Raw genomic sequence first — 22,852 nt, 5'->3', positions numbered from 1 at the left:
CTTTCCCTCCTTTGCTTCCCTCCCGCTCCGCCTTGGGATGCAGACCTGGGACTGCTGGGGCATCTTAGAAAGGAGACGGTGTGCTTGGGCAAACAGGCGGTTTTGTGGCCTGACATCCGAGGAATGCTCCCAGGAAATGCGTTTATCTTTGGGGTCGGAATCCAGATGTCCAGCTAGTGTCATTTAACAAGCGCCTCGTGTGTGTGTGTGTGTGTGTGTGTGTGTGTGTGTGTGTGTGTGCGCGCTTGTTTAAAAGCTCTGTGGGCAGCCCGGATCGGACGCTGGTGTGGCTGCTGACCGCCTAATTAACTCCTCCAAGGGGGCTTATTTTTGCCGTGTGACAAAGGCTGGGGACCTGGTTTGTGCCCGCGAGAAGCTTTTTCCCGGTGACTGACAACGTACGGCATTAAAATGTGAACTTTGTCTTACACCCGATTCTTAAGAAAGTATCTGTCCAAGAGACTGAACAAACTTGTTTGAAATACTCCGAGGGTTTAAGTGGTGTTTGCCTGCTTGCTGTAATCTGGAAAGATTAAGTAAGAATTTTGGAAAAGGGGAAAAAAAAGAATGGGTTAAAACCGTGGAGCCCCAGTCAACATAGTGGGTTTCATAGCCTAGAGCTGACTCTGTTATTTGTTTCTGTCGTCCTTTCCTCTTGACTTAATTCTTAGCCTGGAATTCAGGTCCGCAGTCAATTTTAGAAGGGAGCCCTCTGAGTCCAAAGGGAAATCGAACTGGATTAAAAACACTAAGAATCTGGATGTTATCTGTTCCCCATCCTTTCCCCTCCTCCCCCCACCTTATCCTCTTTCTTTTTAGTTTGTGTTTGGAAGGAAGAGAGGCACTCTGTAAAACGAGAAGAGCCGAAATAAGCTTCCAGACACATGGAAAGACTTAACAATTATGGAGGGGCGACTTCATGAATAGTAAATGTTGTTATTGCACTATAAAGTGACTTAATGAAAAAATTTCTGGCCCTAATCAGGCAAAGCAGGGGAAGGGGGGAGAGGGAGGTAAGACAGAGCTAACTCAAACAGAAGGAATGGCTGAGGAAAGAAGGCAGCTGCAGAAATGCCCTCAAGAGGTCCGATAAGGCTCTTGGAATGGCTTTGATGGGGTATGTCATTGATCTTCCTGCAGGCTTGAGCTTTGCTCCCCACACAGGAGCATCTACTGGCTGTTGGGGCAGGAGGGACTAGCTGGGAATGGGGGAGCCTGACAGCTACCAAATGGCTTGCCTCCACACTCTGCGACACCTCCACCTGGCTTCTGAAACCAGCAGCCAGACCTTGATTAGGCTACATCTTCTCTGGGCGTGGTGCCTGCCCCCTACGCCCCCAGGTTCTGTCTCTCCCTCCTGGAGGGGAGATAGGCCTCTATGGTACTGCAAGAAGGTTTGTTGCCATGAGAATTCAGAAGTATTTGAGATTGAGCTGTCCTTCATCTTTGGGGAAGGATCCTTTTGGTTGAAGTGCTACGTATGTGCTAATAAGCAATGGTACACCTAATGCAATGTGCAATCTTGTTGGGAAAGCACAAAGGAGGCCTAGTGGTTTTTTTCCAATGTGTATTTCTGGAAGAGATTACTTCTAAATCCCTAGCCAGTATCCTCCTAAGGCAGACTGGATTCTTTTTCTTGTTGGTGATGGCTAACCTCACTTCCCCTTCCCTTCCCACTCCCAACTCTCTCCCTTCTTATCCAAATGGATGCCCTAGCAACCAGTTATTCTTAGGCTATACCCTCCTCCATTTTAAAGTAGATGGTAGGAGAACGTCTTCCAAGTTTGAGCTGCAACACATAGGTAGTCGCCATTCTGGTGATCGGACACAACTGATCTCCTGAGGATGTGAGAGAGGGAAGGGAGCCGCAGCGCTTGTTCAAAGCCTTGCCTCATTGTTAAGGACAGAATCCAGGGTCTGCATTTCCACTCAAGACTTTTTATAGCTGGAGATTCAACTAAAAGTCCAAATTCCTGTGCATCAGGCTTATGTCTTGCCTTTTGCCCAAAAGGTTGAATGGATTTCAGCCACCTTGTTTGGGTTGAAGGGAATTGCTTTCAAGACACTTGTTGGCATGAAGGAAGGTGGTACAGGGACCCCTGGAAGCTGCTGACCAGCTGGCTGGGGTGATATTATTGGCCTGCTCGGCCATGCCTCCCATTACCTAGAGATTTAGAGAGCAGGAAGACGGAAGCCTTGGTCACGGCTCCTGGTCAGCAGGAGGCTTTGTGGAGGCTTGGGCTCTTGGTGGTACAGCCAGTATGTGCTGCTCCATTTCTCTTTCTGCCCTCATATGTCTGTAAGCCTACACTTGCTACCACGATATTTTTCACCTGGGTAGTTTTGAAGTCTGCATGTGTTTCCCTTCCTCAGTCTCTCTTGTCTTGAGGATTTAATTAATGCTTTTCTTAAAGACCAACCTAGGATGCTGAAATACTTGAGCAGGCTGCCAAAGACAGAGCTCCAGGGTGTTAAGTTGCCCTAAGGGGAAGCAGAAGATGCCTCCCCAGGTGGAAAGCCTTGAAACTGGACCAGTTAGGGAGGTTTTGGTATTTGACCAAACGCATAAGGCTGTCTACACTCCAAGCAGAACCAGAATGAGAACTCGACTCGAAACATGAAACACCTGAGGAACAGGATGTGGTATTTGAAAATTCTCTGGCGCTGCTGTGTAATTCTGAAGTTGAAGCTGTGCCACTGGATTGCACAGAGGTTGGCCAAAATCACATTTAGCTGAAATAGCTGTAACCTCAGATCTATGTATTTAAGGGTAACCTAACTCATGGTAATGTTTCCTGACTGGATTAATCCTGTGACTCAGAAGGAAAGCAGGCCACCGAGCCCCCTTCTATAAAGAGTACGCTGATTTCTGGTGAGGGGAACAAATGACGCTGCGTGTGGACACAAAGGGCTGGCACACAGGCCGTTTCCACCTCACACCTTGCTCAGCCAGGCAGCGGCTGCGAGTGTGGGTTCTGGGGCCCCATTGCCTGAGTTCAAATCCCAGGGACAGCACTGCTGCTCATGTGACCTTGAGCAAATTGCATCATTTCTCTGACCTTAAGTTCCTTATCTGGAGAAAATAATAATACCTACCCCCAGGTTTGTTGGGAAGACTCTTAATCCGGTATGCTTAGAATAGTTTACTCTGATGTTTTGTTTTCATGTTGCCCCCTGAACCACTGAATTATGTATCTTTGTGAAAACTAAAGGCAGAACGGGGAATGTCTTTGTCAAAGTTGGACACCGCCTGTCTACCTGAAAAATGTTAATCACTTAAGCACTTAATATTAACAAAGCCAGGAAGTTTGCTGTGCTTAACACTAAACCGACTGGGAGTTACTCTGTGTTCTCTGCCTGGAGCCTGCAGTTTGCTTTGGTCAAGCTGACCTCCTCTGGTCTCATTTAAGTCTTTCCCCCCACCCCCTACCCCCGGACCCCCTACAGAGAAGGAGCAATCCTTCTGCCTGAAGTCAGCATTATAGCAGAAGGAAGTGGGAAGGGAGAGGACCACGGGAACTAAACTGAGGGACTAGGCTAGAAATAAAAAGTCTTCTGAGTACACAGGGCCCCATGCTGTCCTTGCCCACGTAGCTGGGCAGGTTGCCACCGTTACTCCCCTTCCTGAATCTTTCTCCTACCTTGGAAGGAAGCCTGTCACTCTAGGGTAAGCAGAATCTGAACAAACTGCTTCCTGGTCTAAAAATGGAAGTTACTTTTTTTTTATTAAGTGAGGTAGAATCTCCTCTCTACCTACCTCATCCCTCTCTTCTAAAGTTATTTTCATCCAAAACTGTAATCCAAATTGCCCAGCTTTTGCTAATTCTTACATCATCACGACACAAACATTATGGCTTATGAAATTTCAGGAACATAAAAGCTGTTGCCTCAATACAGAGCAAGCCAGTCAATGTTTTTCTGCTGCTGTAACTTATAACTTAGCCCCTAAGCTAGCTAGAGGCAAGTGACCTTTAACTGCTTTAAACTAGTAAGAGTTCTTTCTGAGTGAACAGAGTGGGCTGAGTGAGCGTTCAGGGCAGGGGAGCTTCGGTGAGGCAGAATGCATTAGGGCTGTCAGTTATATTTTTAGGTAACCATGGAGCCGGTAGGTTAGGAAGTAAGAATACTGGAAAAGCTGGGTTTGAAATGTTCTCCAACCTGGAAGAGATTTGGGTGAGGAATTTATGGTTTAATGTTTTCTCTGGGTAAAAAGCTACCCTATTTCTCCCTAGCAATGTGATGCAAAGTGTTATTCTGAAACAGACTTAGAACTTTATGTAACCGATGAGCTGTGTAAGTTCTCATTTAACAGTCAGATTCATTCATTCTTTCAAGATTGGACACGTAGTTAGCTAGAGTGTATAGTTCACAGCTAGAAAGAACTCATCTCAGACTAGCTTTCGGAGTGCGGTCTCCAGACCAGCTACATCAGCATCCTTGGGAACTTGTTTGAAATGCAAATTCTTGGTTCCCATGCCACATCCACTAAAGCAAATATGGGCCCATCCAGCTGTATTTCAGCAAAGCCCTTCACATGATCTAAGACTAACTTTCATATTTCAGTTGTTCAGTGGAAAGCATAACAAAGTAACTGAATTCCTACAGTCATGGAAATAATAAAGCATTTAAACATCGCTCAGTTTAACTGAATCTTAGAAAGATGAAAAAGCACAAACCTTGACATTTTTCCTGCTATCTCACATAATTGCTTTCTTGATTCTAGGAAAACCGATCTACTCCTTAGTTTTATATTGTCAGTTCTCTTCCAAATCCTTTTCCCTTTGGGGTTTTTAAAAAACATACTTAATCTCCATTTATTAGAAGACTGTCCCAGTTGCTTCTTTTTAAAAAGATTTCTGTAAATGACATCATTACTCTTGAACCAGATGGTTCTCTCTAACCTATAAAACTTTTTATTTTGTTTTTTCATGCCTTACCCAGAGTGCAGATGTAGGCCTTGCCATCATGGTAAATGAATCTGCTGCACTTAGTTTTTATAGCGCTTTATGGTTTATGAAGTTCTATGCCATTCTCCCATTTGACTTTCACTTTAAATCACTTAAGGTAGAAAAGATATCTCCATTTCTTAGCTCCAATATGATCAATAGATATCAGCCTGTCCAAGGTCATACCATTAAGTGGTAGAGCCAGGATTCAAGCGTGAATCTTTATGATTCAAATCTTGATGGTTGTCAAAATATTTAGTAAACACCTGTCGCGTGAAGTATGTTGCTAGGCTAGCAACGGAAGAACTCCCAGCGAATAGAAGTCTAGAAGGAAGTCTAGAAGAAATTCTATTTTACGTGAAGTAAAGAATGTAGACTCTACTCCTGCAGTGGAATGGCAACACTGCCATTTCTTAGTCCCTGACCCTTAGTCACCTCACCCTCCTTGCAAAACAGTCCTAAGAATGACCAGTCTTCATCAGAGATGGGTGTTTAGCAGAGATCGTGCCTTAGACTGAAAGATACAAGGGTAGGATCTAGAAGGAGAGAATTGGAACTCTGGCTTTGAAGAGGAAGCCTAGGTTAGTGGTTAAGGGCTTGGGCTTTGAACTACAAACGATGGTGTCCACAACCCAGCTTTGCTATTGAAGACGAGGGATATAACAACTGAGCTTCATTTTCTCCATCAAGAGAACGAGTTGCCTCCAAACGAAAATTAAAGGAGAAGCCATGAAAAAAAACAAAAAAACTTCCTTAGAGCTGCTGCTTCATGAGTGTACCTGCTCTAGGACTATAATTCTCAATGAAATAACTAAATTGATATTGGAAAATGGTCTTGTTCTCATTGTTTGTGGTCTTTAGGTGAGCTAAAATACAGAGATGAACACATTCAGGCTGAAAATGAGACCATCTTTCTTACCTACCGTGAAACTATTAAGTGTGAAGTCCGAGCAAGAAAATGTGGCAAAATGCTTCCTAAGCAAGTACAGGCACACAGATGTTAATTCTTAAGGTACCACTTAAATCTCCTCTGGGCAGGACAGTTGAGTCCTCCTGAGGTCTAGAATTAATCCATGCCCAAGTAACTGGAAAGTTAAAAATATCTTCACTAATGTATCCATGTTGGGTACAGCTGCCTTCCTTGTTCTAAACATTTCACCCAAAGGATCTCACTTATTTTTCATATTTGAAGTTTCCTACTAAGGGGCCAAGAGCTGTTCTAATCTTCTCTGATATGTAATGCAGATGCTAACGTGCTTTTGTCACCATTTAGGGCAGCAGAAATAAGCCAAATGTGTTTGACTATTTGTCAGAGGGCTCTCATAGTCCTATGAAGAATGCCAAACCAGTCTGACTTTGGGGCACAGTGTCAATCTAGATGAGAAACATGTAATTTACTTGTAGATCAGAGGATCAGAAGTTGGAATGGTACACATAGTAGGTGCTCAAACCTCCCTAAAAGGAAAATGCCAGCTGTGCTTTACTACGTCAGCATTGGGTGGTGGTAGTGTTATTTTTTGTTTTTGTTTTGGGATTTCTTTTCTTACCCTTTGCATCTGAAGTCAGATATCTTACATAAAATCCCAGTTTTGAAGTAGAAAACAAATAGAACAGGCTCTTCCATCCATAGCTGGTTGACGATAAGGAGATTTAATATGGATTTCTGCCTGGACCAAGGTTCAACTATAGCTAAGGCTTTTCAGAAGAATTCATGTACTTGAATTGAAATGATAGTTTTATTCAATGTCCAACCTGTCTTCTGAAGGATATCTTGACTCATAGATGTTTGCTTGGCTGCCTGATAACTTGTTCTTGGGGTTTCTGATTTGTCCAGGTGAGCTAAAGTTTTCATTGGTTGTAATTGAAAGTTGGCTGAAAGCATTTACCTAACACCTGCTAGGGAACACATAAGTGTCAACAATTACTGCCTACCTGAAATTCAGAGAAAATGACAACCGCTCAACTAACATATGGTTTTATTATAATTAAGTGGTACAGAAAGAAAAGGATGCAGGTGTGATGATGGATTTGGCTTTCAAAGGAATGGTGGAAGTCAAATCAGCAAAGGTAGGAAGAAAAATGAGTTCTAGGCAGAAGCTCATAAGTACATCATGCAGATGTATGTCCAAAGAATACTGATTGGCCAGTTTGGCCAAGAGAAAGTACAGGTGGTAGAGAGGTAAGGGGTGATATCATTTGGAAAGGAGAGATGGACTGCACGGAGCTTTGGATGTCAGGGCAAGGGCTTAGATCTTTATCTGCTAAGCGGTAGATCTCTTTATTAAATCCGGAAAACAAAATGCTGACTCAGATCAATTAACCTGGCTGTATTGGCAGGGTGAGTTTGAGTAGCGATTGCTTAGCAGTTGAAGAAAGACCTGTTCTTTCATGGAAAATCAGCAAGGTAAAGAAAAGATTTTAATATTAAGGAACAAATTGCAACTGTGTATTACCTCTAATGTTTTAAGTACACTCCTTCTACCAGACTGCATGGGGGCTAGAAAAGTAGGGTAAATGATTCCCTGACCCCAGAATTTCATTGAGTTAAGGGAAGAGTTCCACATGAATCAGAGGACAACAATAGGTCAAGTGTAGAGAAATGGTAGGGCCGGTGAGAGGTAAGTGAAGACCTAAGACAACACATCTTGAGTGAACTTTGAATGACAGGTAGGAATTTAAGTAGGTGAAGGCAGTAAGTATCACAGGCTAGGGAGGTAACAAGAGAAGGCACTGTGTACTTGTGTTTGCATGCACATGTGTGTGTGTGTGTGTGTGTGTGTGTGTATGTCCAGGGTAAATGGAAGAGATCAGCTTCTCCAGGGAACAGGTGGCTATGTATATATCTACTGTGCATTCTAAATATACAAGGCTTTGCATCTCAGATTGACTGTAAATAGAGGAATTGAACACTGATGCCTGATTAATACAAAATCAGGAAGACCCTGAGGTCTGATAGGGCATCACTACAAGAATTCAGCCATGAAAGTGGGTCAGAGACAACTAGAGGCTCTTACAACTTAGATTCTCATTGGATCCTTTTGAGAAGATGGAAGGGAGAATTAATCCCACAAAGAGCTTTTTTTACTTCAAGTGTTCTAAATATGAAATACCTGTGCTGTGTGTATAAAAAATATAACACTGTACTAAGAGTTGGCTAATTGTCAGGAACAAGGTATGTGACACAAGATAGTATAGCTTTTTTGGAAGCAGGAACTCGGAATGGCGATGAAGCAAGACTGGGGAGGAATCCCGGAACTAAGTAAAAATAAAATTTTTTTGGTGGAGAGGGAGGAGAGGTATGGAAATAAATGGTAATTATGGAAAATAGAGGGTCGAAAGTTTGCCAGATTCAGTAGATATGTGAACAGCCTAAGATAAAATCTTAGCTTCATTCTAAGCTACAGACAATACTGTTGTGGATCTTTTAGGTATATCCATGAACAAAAGAGAATCTGTACTTCAGTTTCCAGATAGTGTGTAGAGATAGAAATCTTCAGCTTTGTATAGAAGAACTCTTTAACAGAAACAATGGATGCAACTGTGCTCTGTTTAGGATCCAGATTCTTATATTTCATGCAGCCAACAATTGTTGAGCGCCTTACTATTTGGGGTGATAATAAAGTCCATGTTCTTTTTTTTTTTTTTTTTTTTTTTTTTTTTTTTTTTTTTTTTTTTTTTTTTTTGCTGTATGCAGGCCTCTCACTGTTGTGGCCTCTCCTGTTGCAGAGCATAGGCTCTGGACGCACAGGCCCAGCGGCCATGGCTCATGGGCCCAGCCGCTCCGCGGCATGTGAGATCTTCCCGGACCGGGGCACGAACCCGCATCCCCCGCATCGGCAGGCGGACTCTCAACCACTGCACCACCAGGGAAGCCCAAGTCAATGTTCTTGATGAAGGCTAACCTTAACCAATTGTTACCTAATATTCTCTTGCTAATGCTCTCGTAAACTAGGTAGTGCTCCTTAAATAACTAAAGCCACTAGTAGGGACCCATGGTTACATTTTCAAAATGTTGCTTCATCTAAATCCACAGTTCAGTAGATTGGCCTGATCTGAAAGTGACCCTGTTGTACTCTTAGAAAAATCTGGTAATTAAGAGTGCCACAGAACATGTTTGGTTCTGGAATATAGAGGTTTGTGTCATCTCCGAATTGCTTGTACTCCTGAAGTGACAAAACTGATGCCAAGTGAGCATATGTTTCTTTCCTGTGTTTATGAAAAGAGTGTTGATTCAGAACTCTGGATTTTAAGATAACTTTGCAGGAAACATCACTGACATTCCTTCATAACCTAGCATATCACAAGATTTTTTCCCTGCCACTGGCTCTGTCACACAGATGGTCTTCCAGATTGCAGTATTATAGGAGATTCCCAAATATTTAATGTAAATATCTCCCATCTAATTAATGTTTTAAGTAAATGTCATCATTTTAAAACTGTCTATTGAAGAGGGTAATTAAACCCTTAAGACAAAATTTTCATCTTTCCGTGGTTGATATTAATAAGAAAACAATATATAGAATTCCTTGAAGTTGTCTAATTTTGCCTTATCTTCTAAATTTTATTAATGGCAGTGGAACTTTCTACCCTAATCAGAAACATTTCCTCTGAAATACTTAGTAGCAGTTGTAACTATTACTTGCTTATTCTCTCTCCCCTGTCTATACTGTAAGCCCCTTGAGAGTAGAGACCATATCTATTTTTGTCACTGTATATATAGCATAATACAGTGCTTGGAACACAGTAGGTATTTGATAAACACTAACCAGATCTCCAGGTTAATGAGTGACTCAAGCGACTCTCATCTGCAACATTAATTGGAATTTATTATAAAGGGAGCAAAACAGAGAACTTCAGCTTGCCTTATCTGTTGGTATAAGCAAAATAGTTTTGAGTCTTTTTTTGACTTTAAGGTTATTTATAATGAGCAATATCCCTAGGTTCCTCTAGTTTATATCTGCTCAGGGCCTGAGAAAAGCCAACAAGCTGTTACTGAAATTCTCCACATGGTGTGGTCAAGCCTTTGGTTTAACTTCTGCCACTGGAGTATTCATCATGGCTCACGCATCTATCTAACCCAATAGATATTATCACAAGGGCCAATAATAATCATAGTGGCGAATAGTTTTCAACCTGATATTTCATCAGGTTGTCCAAGGACAACTTCTTATTCTCCTCCTGTTTTCTCCTTTTAAGAGCATCTACCAAACTATTTACTAAAGAACTAATAAAAATTGAGAAAATAGATGAAACCTTTGGCTCAGTACTGAATAATTAAGGTTATCCCTTTGACTTAACACAATTTCTGCTCAAATCAAAGAAAGCTGCTTTTTAAAATTTGTATGTGCAGCTGTACTGAACATACAAATTAGGTTCTTTAATTCTTAACTTAGGTTGCCACCTTGTTCCTATCTCCACAGACCCCATTGGATCCAAGAAAACCAGTCTGGAAATAGGCAATAGACCGTACTCTGATCAACTTTGAAAATGCTAGCATAAGAGTTTTTTCAAACCCCAGTGAGCAATTGATTCAAAACTTACTGTTCATTTGTTTTAATACATCAGGAGCTTTTCTCAACAATTTTGGATCAGTAATCATTTAACGAAGTCTAAGATGACAGTGTGGAAAGCTTTCTGTGAGCAGCGTTCTGCACGCTTGCAGAGATGTTCAAGTTCGATTTGTAGGTTCTCTTAGCTTTTGAGTTTAATTTCATGTGACTGATACTAGAGTAGCTTTATGATTCTGTCTTTAGCCCAAGTAAGACTACAGATTTGCCTACATTTTAAATATTGCTATCTGACAAATTAGTACATCTCTAAGGAATTTAATTTTAAAAATGCGGAAAGGCACATGTCACCCTAATATCACTCTTCTAAATGTATAAGAAGCAGAAATCTGTCTCTCACCCTACTGCCACCCTTCTTGACCAGCATTTCCTTGCAACTCTTCCTTCTAGTCTTTCAATAGTCATATGGAGAAACATATATACAATGGGAAAATGCTATCTATTCTGCTTTAAGCAAGGAGCTATAATGACATGACTACTTTAGTCAATAGCTGCCTTTTACAAGTTCCTTTAGTCTCTCACATTTCAAATATCATTATACTTACATAAGTTTTTATAAAACTGACATGATGGGAATTCTTTTTCTAGGGTCTTAGAATGAAAGTTATAAGACATAATGGCCTTTGATTTTTTTTTTTTTAAGCCACCTTTAGGACATGCTGTTTATTTGAAGTTTGAGGGTCACCAAGCATCATAGCTTGGCAAGATGGGATAACCTTGAATCTGACATTTGAGATTGTTAGACCTTAACCTTTCAGTTAAAAGGCTTTGTTTCCAAAAGATTAACCAAGTAATTAAATGAAAGAAAGAGCAGTTTTGAATCACTCAAAATGGCAAGTTCATGCAACTGTCATACTACAAAGCTATCTGACTCTTTGATACCATGGCTCCATACACAGATTTGTCACCACCCCGACCTCTACACCATTGCTCAAAACCTCAAAGTCTTCTCAGCAACGTCTAGACAAAATAGAGTTCTGTTAACCCACCCTAATCCAGTCTGACCTGCTTTTCAACCTTTTCCCATCATGTAACCCAGCACGGGTTTGGTATTCTAGTCAAGATTACATAAATATCCTTTTCCCATTGTTATCAATTCCTCTTTCCCAAAAGTATTTTCTGGCTAACACCCATTCCACCTATCTGAAGAACTAGATTAATTCTCTCTTTTGCCTGTATTGTTCTAAAACAAAGACATTAAGGGCATAGATATTAGACTCATGTGACTTTCAGGGGGTTGATTAACTTCCGTACTTCAGCTTCCACTCTTGTCAGAAAGGGATGAAGATAAATTTAACTTTTAAAACATTGATATTCCTTCTGTGTTTCTTAAAAAACTATTTTTTTGAATTTAATTTAATTTATTTTTCTATACAGTAGGTTCTTATTAGTTATCCATTTTATATGTATTTGTGTATATATGTCAATCCCAATCTCCCAATTCATCCCACCACCCCCCTAAAAAAACTATTAAAGCCATCCCCAACCCTGAACTCCCAACCCGCTTTACTCTGCTCTCTTTTTCCAGAGCATCTGTCACCTTCTGAAAGACTATAATCCATTTATGGCTTTCCCCTGCTAGAGTGTAAACCCTATAAGGGAATAGATCTTTATTTTGCTCACTGACATATCCCAAGCACTAGAATAGTGCCTGGCACATAGTAGGGATGTAGATTTATTACATGAATTGACTTGTTGGCACTGACCCCTGGCATTCAGGAGCTAACTTTGTTTCCAGTCTCAAAATCGTAATGGCTTTGAGCAGGGATCAGTCACTAAACCCCATATGCTCTCAACAACATATGAAACAAAGCTGCCCGTATTTGAAGGCCTTTCTAATTTTCTATTAGCATGGCTTCAGAGCAAACTCTAGGGTAGCCAATGATTTACCATCTGTAGAGTCACACTGACTGAGCACAGTGTGAGACAAACGACATGCTCTTAAATGTCAACAGGGGTGGTGACTTCCCTGGCGGCACAGTGGTTAAGAATCCACCTGCCAGTGCAGGGGACACGGGTTCAAGCCCTGGTCCGGGAAGATCACACATGCCGCGGAGCAACTAAGCCCATGCGCCACAACTACTGAGCGTGTGCTCTAGAGCCCGTGAAGCACAACTGCTGAGCCCACATGCCACAACTGCTGAAGCCCGTGTGCCTAGAGCCCGTGCTCCACAACAAGAGAAGCCACCACAAAAAGAAGCCCATGCACCGCGACTAAGAGCAGACCCAGCTCTCCGCAACTAAAGCCCGCGCACAGCAATGAAGACCCCATGCAGCTAATAAATATAAATAAATAAAGTTATATATAAAAAAAAGGAGAGTCAACCGAGGTGGCATCTGACTCTTAAGGGATTTCTTAGGTGGAGGTGCAAATGTAGAATGAAATTTCAGTTAGAGAACCTCAACGCTGGAGAGAATGACCCTGAGAAAGAAATTTTATTCACATCCTACTTATGATAATTAGTCCTGAAAGTAAAACTTTGCTTATCTTAGAGAGACTGAGAAAGCATGTTAGTATTGTTTCTCTCACTGTTTTCTTTGGTGGAACTCATTGTCTACACACATCTATAGTTTAAGGATCACATTCTGTTTTTTAAAGACATTACAACTATATTACAAACTACTATAAATAAAATAGATAAACAACAAGGTCCTACTGTAGAGCACAGGGAACTATATTCAATATCCTGTAATAATCCATACTGGAAAAGAAGAAAAAAACATTAAAACTATAAACATATTCCTAACTTCAAGTTTTACTGCAGTAGAAGGCATCGTTGGGTTATAGAAAAGCTTGATCATTACTTTTTTAAGGATTTGTCTTAACCTCTTGGTCCATAATATTGAGTCTTTTTAATAAAGATTGGATTAGGAACTTAATAGTGGCTTTCAAAGACTTGTCTTTGCACAGGACTATAGAGTTCAGCTAAGGAAACAAATGATCTAATTGCATTCTCTGATGCTAAAAATGCCTACATAATAAAACTAGAAAATAGCAGATGCCACTGTGGAGTGAATCTAAATCTTCAAGGACCTACCGAAGTTCCTTTTATTTAATGACCATATATAACAGGGATGGTAAAGAGAAGCTACAAATGAAGTCCTTATCTAATCACTTATACCCATTCATGTTTTCCTCAAGTATTTAAATGTCAATTACTTAGCAGACACAGAATTTTGCAACAGGTCATTAATGGTTCAGAGAACAGATGAGATTGCTCTAAAAGCTAATGAAACCGCTTGCTTAAATATTACATTTTTTATGAATTAAGTAAATTTCCTTCACAGTGAATCATTGGTGTTGACATTCCTGTGTAGACTAATCAGAAACCTTTTTGTAGTTGAATATAAATATGACATCTCATAATTGGCCAGGAGGTCTCAGTGCAAGCCCAGCACAGTGGCCGGCAATAAGGAACCATGCCTACTAGTTCATCTCACGCTAAAACTATAGACCCATGTGGCACCCCCATGATTTGTCATCTTAAGAAGGCAATGAAACCCAACAGGGATGGTATACATGCAGCAGGCCTGGGAGAAGGAAGAATTCTCATCTCATCTGCTTATTCTGGGAAAGTCTCCTCATAGTAAGTCACATTTTTGACCAATCGCTTGCCCTAAAGCCAAGCCTTGACCATTAGGTGATACTTGTGACTGTGAGTGCTAGGCAGGTTATAAATAATAACAATGCAAAGGGCAAATACTCAACACAATTTCTTTTTTTTTTTTAATTTTGTTGAAGTATAGTTGATTTACAATGTTGTGTTAATTTCTTACAGTTTCTAGCCAAAGCTCTGAGAGCTAGAAAACAGACCCACTTCACAGGCTTTTAGTGCAACTGTTAGACAATACAGTATTCTCACTATTAACTTAAGTTAAATTCATTTAACGGGAAGGAGTAGAGGGTTAACCAGCATTAGACTCACACTAACACTATCTGCAGCTGGAGATTTTGAATAACACATTTTAAAAGACACAGACATAGATCTAATAAATGAGTCTTTACAGTCCAAAAAGCCAGAGAAACTAGATTGTCCTAGTATATAAATTTATCATTTCAAATCTGTTAAGCTCTTTGGGAAGTAGCAATTTTTTGTCTCTATATGAACTGATGGTTTATTTAGTTAAGGCATTTATTGCCTTTTAAAATAACCAAACTGAGTTGTTTATCAGGCTACCAGTGTAGGTTTATAGGAAACAGCATACTGCATTAAATATTACTTCATGTAAATATAAAGTTAAGACACTGATTACTTCTTCAATCTTGCAAAATAATATTTAGGTCAAAAGTAAAAAAAAAAAAAAAAAATTATGCTGGACCTGGGGAAGAAAAATCTCATTTTCCTACGCTCCTCCAAGCCATTGGTTAATGCCACCCAAGGAACTTATCTTTAAAAAACGAGAAAAACAGTAAATGAAATATTCAAGACTTGAACCTTTGAAAGTGGCGTATAATGACATAACCAGGGCAATTTTCTTAGATACCTTGTTTTTTTGCAGCTGGTACAAATTTGATTTTTTTCCCCCTTTCTCCCAGCTCTGGAATGATTTTAATATTAGAAGAAATGACTTAAGAAAACAATCCAGTGGAATATATATGTTAGAAAACCTTCAAAGTCACTCTTTAAATCCCAGAATAAACTTTTCAAAATCTGTACAGATTAAGGTGATACTTGAGATCTTTCCTTGTGTTCTTTGATTATTACAACGAAGAAAGAAAATCAGTAAGCTGTATCTTCATTTTCTAAGAACTCTTAACTTGGTGCTCTGAAACACCACTTCCATTTTAACTTTATTTGTAGAATCACTTAAATGATTGCCAAAGGTGGAATAGAAATTGACTTCCTGAAAGCTTCTTTAGATTAATAATGGTTAATGTTTGGAATCGTATAGGGGTGGCTTTTTCCCAAAGGCTTTAGTAGATACAAGGTTCCCTGAATTACTCTTCCAAACTTGCCAGTTGTACATCATGATCCCTAAGGTAGACGTCTAGACATGTTTGTGGAAGGGAGGACCAGTTAATGGTGATGACTTACATGATGGTAACAGGTATAATTTTGGTTGCATTCTCATGAATTTATGTATACAATTCATGAAACAAAACCTGTCTCACCTACTTAGACTTTATAAGCGAAAGTCTGATATTAAGTGGTAGGTTTTTTTTCTTGTAATTGGAACTTCCTGTGCTCATCTATCTCTGCAGTGAATGAACCATATACAGATATTTTGATAAACTAGAATACTTTGTTACATACATTGTTCAATGTAGTTGCTTCAACTGCGAAGCAATTAAAATCCCAAATCTGTTTCATTTAGCATGAGTTAATGTGCTGCCATATAGAATTTTTCCATCTCTCAGTTTAAAAATGCACTGACTTATCCCCATGTGCTTATTTGGTCCAATTCCCCCCAGTCGCGGACTTGTACCACTTTGCAGCCTGTTAGGAACCGGGCCACACAGCAGGAGGTGAGTGACTGGCAAGCGAGCCATGCTTCATCTGCCGCTCCCCATTGCTCATTACCACCTGAAATGTCTCCCACCCCCCCATCCCATCCACTCCATGGAAAAATTGTCTTCCACAAATCCGGTCCCCAGTGCCAAAAAGGTCAGGGACCGCTGCAATACCATTTCCCAAAAGATGAGAGAATAATGATGGCGTGTGAACCTTAGTTCAAGTTCAGGGATGCTTGTGCATTTCCACCACTTTGTCCATCTCACTCTGCAGTAGCTTTTTTTTTTTTTTTGGCTGCGTGGCATGCAGGATCTTAGTTCTCCAACCAGGGATGGAACCCGTACCCCCTGCAGTTGGAAGCATGGAGTCTTATCCACTGAACTGCCAGGAAAGTCCCATGCAACAGCTTCTTAGAGTATTTGTGTGCACACAAGTTCAAAGCAGGTGGGCTAGCTATTTCAGACCATTATTGGAACCTGTCTCCTAAATTTTTAGTACTTGAGTAGAATTAATATATCACCACAAGAAGCAAGAAAACAAGTTGGCAGACTCGCCCTTCTCCTTATCTAACAGAATCTGCAGTTACCTGGGGATTTCTTATCTGTTAACTTATCTAATTTGGCCAGCAACCAAGAGGTAAGCAAATGAGCCTGTATGCTTATTTCTTCTGGACGAGTTCCCCTGGCCTTTTAGATAGTATTCTGGAGACTTCCTAACCTTCCGCATGGTAGAGCACTGGTGTCGGGTGGGGGGAGAGGGCTGGTTATCAGGTTCCTGGTTCTCTGTAAACCTGAAATTCAACAAATAAATAGAAAGTCCCTTTTTATTTTTATTATTTTTTTAAAATATTTACTTTATTTATTTGGCTGCATTGGGTCTTAGTTGTGGCACACAGGATATTTGTTGTGGCGCACAAGCTTCTCTCTAGTTTTGGTGCTCTGGGCTCCAGAGCATGTGGGCTCAGTAGTTGCGGCACGCTGGCTTAGTTGCCCCACGGCACGTGGGATCTTAGTTCCCCGACCAGGGGTCGAACCTGTGTCCCTTGCATTGGAAGGTAAATTCTCAACCACTGGGCCACCAGGGAAGTCCCCCTTTTTATTGTTAAATGACTCCTTTTTCCTTCATCTTGTTTGAAAACAACCAAGTCTTCTCTAAGGGAAATCAGCTAAATCATGAAGAAGATATCCTTTGACTCGTATATTGAACTATGTTTTGGCTTCTGTTTTTCTCTGTGGATTTCACTGTAGTAACTACTAAATTAACCAGGTGATTCAATCTATGGTTTTTCTCAGAGATTTGCATTTTTTCCTGTTTCTCCTCCTTAGGGCAGTTTACACTAATCACTTTGCAGTAGCGTCTTTCTCAGACTACAATAAAAGTTCATTTTTAAACGGTTAAAAAAAAAAAATCCTTAAAGTGATAGTTAATATATTCAGCACACAGGTAACAGTAAGTGTTTAAAAAACAAAACAAAACTATTCTTATCTATGGGGTTAGCAGGGCCATTGTCATTCTTGGAGATGAAGCCCAAATACCCTGTTGGCTGTAGATATCTTGCCCAACTAGAAGAGATCATGTCAGACATGGAAATAGGAGCCAGTGGCAAAGTCTCTCATGGAAGGTTAATACCAACTCTAAGTGTAGATTGAACACTAAAACAAAGGGCATATTCTACTGAAAAGGCCACTCAGAACCAGAGATGACATATTAGAATCAAATAACTTAAAATCATCTTATGTTGGGTCTACATAGGTATAAGAACTTTTTTCATGGTTTTGGTCTATGTTCAGAAACGTAACAAAAAAGAAGTCCTGACTGTCTACACACACTTACTACATACACCTCAGTTTGACTGCTCTGTGCAGGTGTTACAAGGCAGCTGGATTCTTCTTTCTTTAAACTCTCCAAAATACAGCACACCTCTGAAATGTGAGTTACAGAAAAATACAGAAACACTCAAGCCATGGCTTTGAAGATTATATGAACGTGGGGCTCTGCCTAGGAATGGAAACCACGTTGGAATTTAATATAATTCAGCCAGATTATTAAAGAAGAAACTAAATATCAAGCAGTGATCCTTGCACTGGTTTTGGAAAGTTTAAGATGACCTGCCTGCTTTTAAAATGGCCTGATATGGTATATCATAAAATAATTCTACTAGTGTATGTAAATGTTTGTTTATAGCTTAATGTTTAAAATACAAGTGCCTTATTGTATAGTACAGGAAACTATACTCAGTAATTTGCAATAACCTATAAGGAAAAAGAATCTGAAAGACTATATATATATATATATATATATATATATATGAACTGAATCACTGTGCTGTACACCTGAAACTAACACCACATTGTAAATCAAATATACTTCAATAAAAAATAAAGTAAAATAAAAAGAAATGCATACATACATGCATCAAAAGATACGTAGTAGTATATTCATAGAAGCACTGTTTGTCACAGCTCCAAAGTGGATAAAATTTGTGGTGTATTCATACAATGAGATATATGGCAATGATAATGAACAAGATACAACATGGCTGGAACTTCATAAATATTATGTTGAATCAAATAAACCAGACACAGAAGCAAAAAAGAAATTTTAAGTAAATAAATAAGATGCACGTGCTTCTAAATAACGTGCTTTCTTGAGCTCTTCTAATATCCACGTGGGCTTTCAAGATGACTATTGTAATGGCACTCAAGTAGAAAGTGGAACATGTTTAACAGTTAAGATTTACATATGCAAGCATCATAGGTGAAATGACAGAGGGGCTCAAATGAATAAACTGTGTATCCTGAAGTCCACGTGCTAGGTGTTGCTACATGGCTGGGCTGACGTCATTCAGATTATTTCATTTGGGAACGAGGAAGCACAACTTGATACTGTGCATTCTAGGAAACAAACTGCAGAGATTCATTTGTATGATTTATTTAAACACTAGCTTGGAATTAGGAAGAGGGGTGAGTTTTGGTAGAAGTATGTTAAAGTAACCTGGGAAGGATAGACATGAAAACGATGCAGTATTTGCTGGTCAGCTGGGTAAGTATGTGTAGATATGAGGGAAGATTATTGAAGGTAGGAATAGTGTCAGTGTATTGGCCTCGAAATCAAATGTGCAATGACCGTCCTTTTCCCTCACTCTGATTCACTGGTATTTTGACTACATTTTCCTGTAAGGGACAAGCATAATATCCACTGTACATTTAGATGCCAAATTCAAAGTAAAAATCATGTGTTTTTGATTCATAATGCTTCTCAAATTATTGCCCCAGAGTCCCTGCAATAGAAAAATTCCAGAGGCTTTCATGTTAGTAGTTTTGGCTTGTTTTTTTTTAAAATTTAAAACCCTAAAATATTCCATATAAATTGTTCAATCCTTAGGATACTCTCTTCCCTTGCCTTCAGGATGGGAGGGAAGCAGAATGAAGTGTGGTGTTCTACTTTACCATCTAATAGTACACAGTAGAGCTCTTCTAAACTCAGATTTTAAAACTGGTTTATTCTGTTCACCCATTCTGGTTATCTATGAACGTTTAGCTTTTCAGAATCTTATTCCTTCCACTTGCTTTTTTGGTATACTTTCCGGTTACTGTTGCTTCATAACTAGACCAGACTCGGTGAGGACCCCCTTCTGTCACTGTCAGCATGGCGTTCCCAGCGTTATGACAGCACCCAGTGTGAGCTACTGCGCTACCACTAAACCATGATGGCTTTTGTCCACTGAAGCAAGTGCTCTGGTGACTGAGGCAGGTGCTACTCTCTCAGGTCCTGCAGTGGTGACCCAGGGTAGGGGGAGAAGTGCTCTGCAGAGTTCCATCATGTCCCCACAGGCCCTCTAGTCACACAGCTCGTTCAACGTGCTCATACATATCAGCCACCAGCCAGGGTACTGAGGCCTCTGCCCAAAATGCCAACGTATCTTCTTGGCTGGGTTCCATGCGAAACCCAGGTCTTGAGTCTAGACGTTTCGTCTTCTACCCGTGCCTCAGACATAAGTAGTTTTTCCACCCCTCCCTCCCATCTCTGCCCACACATACCACCCCACGTTGGACCATTTCAATCCACTGGCTATTTCCCAGAAATGTCTTGGCTTGGTATACAAATTTACTCACTAGATCATCAGCCTTTATCAAGCCTCTACCACCCCCTCAAAAGCCATATTATCCTTTCCCCCAGAACAATGGATTCCTAATAGCCTTTCCTAGAATTAAAGGGAATCACTCCTAGCTCCTTCCATAGGTGACCTGGTATCTCACTAATAGAAAGAGAAGCAGCTAATAAGGTAGTACAAGGTGGTACTTAATGTTATGAACTTCACTCAAGGATGCAGTCGTTACCTTACCAACCTCTCTTCCCCACATAGCTCCTGAGGGACAAGTGAAAAAAGGACAGTAGCAACAGATAAGGAACAAATACCACATCGTTAGGGGGATCAGGGCCCAGTAACCACCAAATGCAGAGCTCTGGTAAATCTAGGTTGACGCACACTGCACACTAGACCAGAAATCCCCCGTTCTCTTTTCCATGTCAAGTTGCACCCACTACATCACCCTGCCCAACTCACTCGAGACATACAGAGCACATGTACCATAGCCTAGTTGAGCCAGTCCAAATGGTGCCTGGTGTCAGGGTTACCACAGCCTACCCCAAATGATCCAATGCTAGCAATGTAAAGCAGTGGCACAAACATGATTTTCAAATCTCCAAAGTATCAATGTCACTTCCTTCCCTTTGTAGAAGGGAGCTAAAGGATAAAGTTGGATTTCAGTTTTCCTATTCTGTTCAGTCTAAGCTAGAGGAAGTCATACTCAAAAACTGGGGTAGAATGATTAGCTGAGATGTTAAAGTTGGGATGGGTATACTCGCTCATGTCAGTTAATCCAACCCCAAGCTTCATGTGTCTGTATTCACAAAAATTCCACACAGCCCAACGACCGCAGAGATATTCCAACAGTACTTTCTCTCTTAGAGTTTGATTAGGTGTAAGGAGGGATTCTAGAATCAGTCTGCTATGCCTTTGTTCATACAAGCATATTAACTTGTGCCCAGCTTGCCAAGAGGCTAGAGCATACTCTAATTGTGAATCTACACATTCTCCTTTTTCTAACCCTAGTAAAGTGTTCAAAATAAGCCATTGCACTGAAACAACTAAGAAATGTGATTGCAAAATTGATTGTAAATAATACTTCAGTTCGACTAGTGAGCTATTTTTAGACATTTCTAGTGAATTTGTTGCACTGCCCAGTCTAGAGAATGGGCCTTCATTCAGATAACATTAAGCTCCTTCTTAAAGCCTTAAACTCTCCCAAACACTTTTATTATGATGACTATTCTTTAGGCCCTGTTAGGAGATACTCCTAATAAAAAGTTATTTTAAAAACAAAATGGATGGAGGTGAATACAAAATTAGGAGGTCATAATGAGTCAAGAATGGTGGAAAGGGCTTCCCTGGTGGCGCAGTGGTTGAGAGTCTGCCTGCCATTGCAGGGGACGCAGGTTCGTGCCCCGGTACGGGAGGATCCCACATGCCGTGGAGCGGCTGGGCCCGTGAGCCATGGCCGCTGGGCTTGCGCGTCCGGAGCCTGTGCTCCGCAACAGGAGAGGCCGCAACAGTGAGAGGCCTGCGTACCGCAAAAAAAAAAAAAAGAATATTGGAAGTTGGAAGTTGCCAACTCAAGAACTCAAACTTCCTATCCTGCTTTAAAAACAAAAAACAAAAACAAAAAACAAAAATCAAAAACACTAAAAGGCCAAGCACTGAATAGTAGAGAATGTACTGAAATAATGTGAATTCTTTGATCTGTGGGTTGCATCTCAAACCTAGCCAAATACTTTCTTCCAAGCAGCCAAATTAACATTAATGAGCCAGTTTGACCAAGCAGGACTCCAGCTACATAGGCAAAAGAGAATCCAGTGACAATGTATCATTAGACCACATAAAATCCTTTTTCTGTTTTGGTTCAGAAAACATCTATGAAATTCCATGTTCAAACTATTCTGCTAAATTATCTTGTTGTTGGCTTGGTATATCTACTAAATGGGAGGTGTTCTTGGTTCAGTCTCTATATCATGGGCCTTGTACAGCTTTCTTAAAAAACAGTTTTAAAAAAAAGCTGACTCGGGTTTCCCTGGTAGCGCAGTGGTTGAGAGTCCGCCTGCCGATGCAGGGAACATGGGTTTGTGCCCCGGTTTGGGAAGATCCCACATGCCGCGGAGCGGCGGGGCCTGTGAGCCATGGCCACTGAGCCTGCGCGTCCGGAGCCTGTGCTCCGCAACGGGAGAGGCCACAACAGTGAGAGACCCATGTACCGGAAAAAAACAAAAACAAAACAAAACAAAACAAAAAGCTGACTCATACAATCTCTAGAAATAAGACACTAGAGTCTCATTTTAGGATCTAGATTTCTCCTGGTACCAACTCTTATCCACAATCAGCTGTTTAACAGTTAGACAAGTTATATACTCTTTCTTGCCCTCAGTTTCCTAATCTTTATAATGAAAAGGTGTGACCAAATTATTCCCTAGGTTTCTTCCAGCTCAGTAGTCTAACCCACTTGGTAGTTCTTTAAGGGGACAAAGGATTATGGAAGTTAGACTACTGTACCTCAAAGTTGTCAGTACGTTAGAATCATCTGCGAATCTTGAAAATATATTGGTGCCTGCATCTCTTCCTTCATAGATTCTGAACTAATGGATCTGGGTGTGACATGGACTTCAGCGTCTTAAGAGCTCCACATAAAATTCCCCAGGGGATGTGAGGTAGACCTTCTAAACTGCCAGTGGTAATGATGTAGGCTTAGATTTGACTTAGGATTCATTAGAACAGGCCTCTCTGCATAACTTAGAGTAGTTTTTATTCCCACAGTTCTATTCCTGTCAGAAC

The 22,852-nt window shown here is 40.6% G+C and overlaps 1 protein-coding gene across 1 annotated transcript in view; it reads left to right on the top strand.

Annotated features, from left to right (window-relative positions):
* The window catches only part of DAB2 (DAB adaptor protein 2), a 52,038-nt gene that overhangs the window by 292 nt on the left and 28,894 nt on the right, over nucleotides 1-22,852 (top strand). The gene's annotated exons all lie outside the window — the stretch shown is intronic.

The sequence above is a fragment of the Lipotes vexillifer genome, unplaced genomic scaffold, assembly GCF_000442215.2.
Source record: "Lipotes vexillifer unplaced genomic scaffold, Lipotes_vexillifer_v1.1 scaffold467, whole genome shotgun sequence".
Taxonomy (NCBI): domain Eukaryota; kingdom Metazoa; phylum Chordata; class Mammalia; order Artiodactyla; family Lipotidae; genus Lipotes; species Lipotes vexillifer.
The sequence above is the reverse complement of the archived record's forward strand: the minus strand, read 5'-3'. Positions and strand labels throughout refer to the sequence as shown.